The sequence below is a fragment of the Lytechinus variegatus genome, chromosome 4 (assembly GCF_018143015.1).
Source record: "Lytechinus variegatus isolate NC3 chromosome 4, Lvar_3.0, whole genome shotgun sequence".
Classification (NCBI taxonomy): domain Eukaryota; kingdom Metazoa; phylum Echinodermata; class Echinoidea; order Temnopleuroida; family Toxopneustidae; genus Lytechinus; species Lytechinus variegatus.
The window spans coordinates 19,370,375-19,376,039 of record NC_054743.1 but is presented as its reverse complement, the minus strand read 5'-3'; the positions used below and the strand labels follow the sequence as shown (position 1 = coordinate 19,376,039).

The 5,665-nt window shown below is 37.8% G+C and overlaps 1 pseudogene; it reads right to left on the bottom strand.

Moving 5' to 3' along the window:
- Positions 1-3,360: 3,360 nt before the first annotated feature.
- On the bottom strand, positions 3,361-5,450 carry LOC121412590 (annotated as a pseudogene).
- Between the last annotated feature and the right edge of the window lie 215 nt (positions 5,451-5,665).

Below are 5,665 nucleotides of genomic sequence, written 5' to 3'. Positions count from 1 at the left end.
GTCATCTACACAAGTCTATCGACCTTTCAAAATGACCCCCTCCTCATCCCTATTTCTATTCTCATATTCCCTGCATGGATATACATGTACTACTAACAATTCTCTAGTCGCTGTTTCAGTTATTTTTTCCATGGAGCTACTGTCTCTTATTCGCCAACTGTGCTCCTCGTATTTACAAACACGATAATTCTCCTCGTTATTACTGATGTTTTATAATTCATTTCGTTTTTATCGATCTCAAATTTACATTGAAACAGTACAAATAAAAAGAAATTATTGATTCCTAAGGAATGATCAGTAATAGTGGAGCGTTGTGGCCCAGTGGATTAGTCTTCGGACTTTGAAACAGAGGGTCGTGGGTTCGAATCCCATCCATGGCGTAATTTCCTTCAGCAAGAAATTTATCCACATTGTGCTGCACTCGACCCAGGTGATGTGAATGGGTACCCGGTAGGATTTTTCCTTGAACGCTTTAGCGCCTATTAATATGGCGGCTCAGCTACAGCCGGGGTAATAATATGATAACAATTATCAAAGCGCAGTAGAGTATATGCACATAGTAACTGCACTATATAAATGGACCTATTATTATTATCATTATTATTATAAAAAAAGACATAGAGCCATACATAAAATGAACCATTCGAATTGTAAGACATACATGTACCGTAAAGGTTTGATTCACTGACGGTATCCTTTTGATAATACAGATATACATAACTATATTCATTTCAATATGACCTATTAATTGTTTGAACTTTATTTAATTCAATAGCACTAGCCCACACATGAAGGCAGCCTTATCTATTGGAATTTGACTTGTTGCATATATGTACGTAATCAAATTGTGTATTCGAGATCAAATTAATCATAATAATCAGATTTTACAAACAAGTCCAAAATATTGTTGTTTTCTATAGTAAACATGATATTCAATTTTGTAGAAATACCTCATAGTTCATCATGCGAGTACTCCTAAAAGAAGGAATCTATTTTTGAAACGTGGAGTTTTAATGGGGGAATGACGAGAAGTCCAACAGGAAACACTGAGTTGGAAATGAAATAGGAGATTCGAAAGGAGAGGAAAACACACACGCACACATACCATCTACTGCGGAGAGCAGCCACTTCTACTGGGACAGTCACTCATCCCTGCTGAGACTCCTCAACTCAACCAAACTTCTGCTTCAAGCCGTCACATCTCATCTGGTTCACAGTCTTATAAGAACTTCTCATCAACTTCTCTTCATTCCATCATCCAGACCTTATACTCCTACCTTATGTTTAACATCGTGCAAACTCTCATATCATATGAAACTCGATAGGTTGATAAATTTTCTATCAATGTATGAACCATTTCATCCTTTATTTATTCAAATCGAATTTTTCATCTTCGTCTTCAAAACATATGTACACTGTTTAAAATGATTCAAACAACACTGAACTATGTGAATCGCACAATAGTTGTTTGAACATTTTGAACAAGTGTTTAAAATCTTAAACAACGTAGCTCAAATCCAAACAATTATGCATGGTTGTTAAATGTTTTAAATACTTGTTTAAGCTGTTCAAACAACTACTGTGCAATTCACATAGTAAATAGCATTGTTTAAATCATTTTTAACAGTGTAGAACATATGTTATTTTGTGTGTGGAGTGGTCTTTTATTCTTCCCAAAATTATGGTAATTAATTTGCATTTCAGATGAAACTTTATTTTAAGGGAAAGCGGGAAAGACTCAATTAGAAAAAAACACTCCCACCCCTCCCACACACACACCCTTACACAGTTTACTCCCCAGCTCGATGGAGACGTTCCAGTTATTGCAAAACATCATTCTCGCCCACACACACACACACATCAACCCACCGTTACTCTCGCATTCCTTTTTTATTTACTCTCCTGAAGATATCATTATCTCCCCGCTATTTTCACTTCAGCCATTGCCCCAAAAGTTAACTGGAGCAACAGCGTTGATCAGGTTTCTCGGGTAACTAATAAAGTCCCCATAAAGTCCGTAAAAGGAGACTCCCTCTTGGTCATCTCGTCCTAGATAAGAAAAAGAAAGTTTTGTATTACTCTTTTTATTTGATATCCAGTTTCTTCTTTGTAAGCGAACCTTATCATGCTAATAAGGGCGTGTGACTTTGCACACACATTCATTAGTTCTCCGCCTTTTTGAAATTATTTTGTTCAATCTCACCGGCTTTCTCTTTTACATCTCCCGTCTGTCAAGTCGTCCAATCCTCAACCCCTGTCACTCATATAACATGTATAAGATCGTTTTGTATGATTCTCTTCCTCTTTTTTTTCTTTTTTTCTTTTTGTTCTCTCGTTTTTTCAGTTGTTTCCCGAAACTTTCCCCGCATAATCATAAACACATTAACTACCTGAGACAATCAGGTTAAACAAATAGTTGTACTGTTCATGTTTGTCTCCAGATTTTATTACAAGCATGAACGATGCATGATCGTGATGGAAAAGGTGTGCGTTTTGATGTTTCCGACTCATATTTAAACGGACATGATTTTTTTTTTATTATTATTAAAGCCCAACAACACCACGCTTGACCATTTCAACATAGATCTCGCCAATATAAAACCACTGAAACTCAGGATCATACATTGTCTAGTCATCATAAGTTGAGATATTGTAAGTTAAACATTGTTCGTTATCCAATGATGTATTGAAGTCTTACATGTTTAACAAACAATAACGTCTTTTCAAATACTCCTTAAAGTATCAATCATATGGTAAATGAAATCAAACCATACATGAGAACGAATTATCCTAAAGTACCTATTAATAAATCTAATAGACTTATTAGGAATTTTCATGATTTGAGCATGCACCGGGTTTATCATGTTGCAGAAACCACGTTCAAAGGTCCTTAAGAGAGATTTCTGTGTTATATTTTTTCCTATAAAGACAGAATATTATACCGCGTCATCTTTTCAAAAGAAATGTCAAAATTTGTTGACTTAACGTTTGGATAAATATTCTAAGGTTATACGACCAATGGTTATTACGTCTATGAGAAATGGAATCCATCTTATATCACGATTCTGTTTCCATTATATATACGTTTATACCCAGTCTCATGAATTCCGGTTTATATTTTACATAAACCTTATTAACGTTACCTGAGAATATGCAACACATTGAATATTTGTGTTATAATGAAAATATGAGAAAAATAACATAACATGCCCGTGACTCTGTTTTTAATTTATTGAACAATGAGCGTAAGAAATAAATGAATTTCAGGCCCCAAACCAATAACTCGACTATAAATACTATTTTTTAAATATTGTATTCTTTCTTTTCAAATACGTCAAGCTCCGGTTAACCAAATGCATTCTACAGACAAGGATTCATATTCTGAACCTCAGCGGCGCTATGCACTCGGCTGTAGATCTTGACCTCATCAATCAGGCCATAGAAGTACTCGTTAGACATTCCTTGACCTGCTTGACCAATAGTGATCGGGTTATTACGAGTAAGAATAGGAACGTTGCAGCAGTTCAGGTTGTTGGCCGTCTGAAGGGTACCATTGAGATAGTATTGCAAGGTCGATCCGTCATTCGTCACAGTGACGTGATTCCACGTGTTCTGATGGGCCAGAAGGTTTATGTAGTCCCACGTAGTGCCCGCTGCGGTTGTAATGACACCACCATCACCACATCTGACCACTGATTTCCCTGCCCATCCTGATCTCCCAGCTTCCTGTGGTATAGTAGCCATTACTGACGATGCCTTGGTAGTTCACCCACTGACCGATTTGTTTGAACCCCACACTCGCACTGAATTTAGTGCCCCATGCGAATTTGCTCAACGCCTGAACGTCAATCTCAAGGCCTTGGCGCCGTAACACAAAGGTTAGCGATTAATCGCATTTTGCTAAATAGACTGACAAGGAACCAATCAGAATTGTCCTTTGAAATCAATCGCTAACCTTTGTGTTACGGGACCCTGGTCATACCATCCGAACGTTGTTGCGGCGGTCGTTGAGCGGTAGGGAGAAAGGGTCGAATTTCGCTCACAAAATTCGGGAAAAAATCGAAAAAAAAATCGAAATCGAAAATGGTGAACGGTAGAGAGCGGTGATGATTTTTTTCCCTCCGCTCCACGACCGCTCCAACAACGCACGGGCGGTGTGACCATGCCTTTAGAAGCACCATTAAAGGACGCGACTTGACCGCACTTTACATTTGCGTATGTAACTAACGGCACCAGTCGTAGCTCCGCTGCGGCTGGTACCAGAACTATCATCAGCCTCCCCCCCAAACGGGTAGTAGGCTACATTGGCGGCGGAAGCCAATAAATTTAGGGGGTGTCCACCTGAAATTTTGGGATGGACACATGTAAAAAATAGGACAAGCGCCCCAAAAATTTTTGAGAAGAAAAAAAAAAAAAAAAAAAAAAAAAAAAAAAAGGTCATCAACCTAAATTTTAGGGGGTGACAACACACGGGTCCACGTGAATTTAGGGGGGGACGCAGGAAAAAAAATTGACAAGCAAAAAAAAAAAAAAAAGGTTATCGAAACAAAATTTAGGGGGTGCCATCCCCCCACCTAAAATTTAGGGGGGGACACGTCCCCCCGTCCCCCCCGCTTCCGCCGCCTATGGTAGGCTAGAATTGTACAAAAGATTGTTTAAATACCAAATTATCACTTAAATAAGAATCGCAACAAATTAAATAAAAATGTTATCTTGTAAGAGTCATTTCAGTTTTGGAGGAAGAATGTACCGAACAGTAATGAGCACAACTTAACACGATGAAAATACATTGTAACGCATTTCCCAATGAACCAAACATTTTGTTCCAACTGACTTTACCATGAAATTATGCCATTTTGATAGATAAAGTGTTGATTTGTCTATCATGAAAAAAAAAATTATAACACAAACTTATTTTCTTTTTACTCACCAATGATACCAAAAAAATATAAGATTTTCTTTCCACCAAGTAGGTTCAGATTAGGAAGAAGTAGACCAAGAGAATAAACCTTTTTGAAAATCCAATCCCATATAAGACAGGGGGTGTTTCATTTCAAGACTTGTAAAACGTTTTTTTTTCTGACAGAGTATGTTTTATCCGACAGTTTGTTTTATCTGACTGCTACGTACGGAACTGATCTTCTCAGCCAACCAAAATCGAGGAAAGCTATGATATATATCAACTTGATAAATGAAAATAATGATGAAACATTTCCCACGGTGTGGCACCCATGACCAATATTTCAATAATCTTAAAAAATTGTCTCTCGGATGTAAAGGCTTTCCAGATTTCATCAGAGATACTAACATCCCAAAATACCCCGTTCAACCAAATACCATAAAATGATAAAAGCCAGCAGACTAAATATTACACATGTCAAATGTAACTTACCTCTCAAGCAGTCATGAGGGCAGGATGTGCACGCCCTCATCGTCGATACTTCATACATGATAAGTACAAAGACTATTAAACAAGCAGAGGTGCCGTGGTCGATGGAAAGCCCGGGGTTCGATCCCCTGCCGTGGCTCCTATGCCCGTGAGCAAGGCATTTAATCTACACTGCTCTTTTATCCTGCTTTCAAATAAATGGAAATGCTATATGCATTATATGTGACTAGGTGTGCACTTGTTAAAAAAAACATGTCAGACGACTGGTAAGGGTGT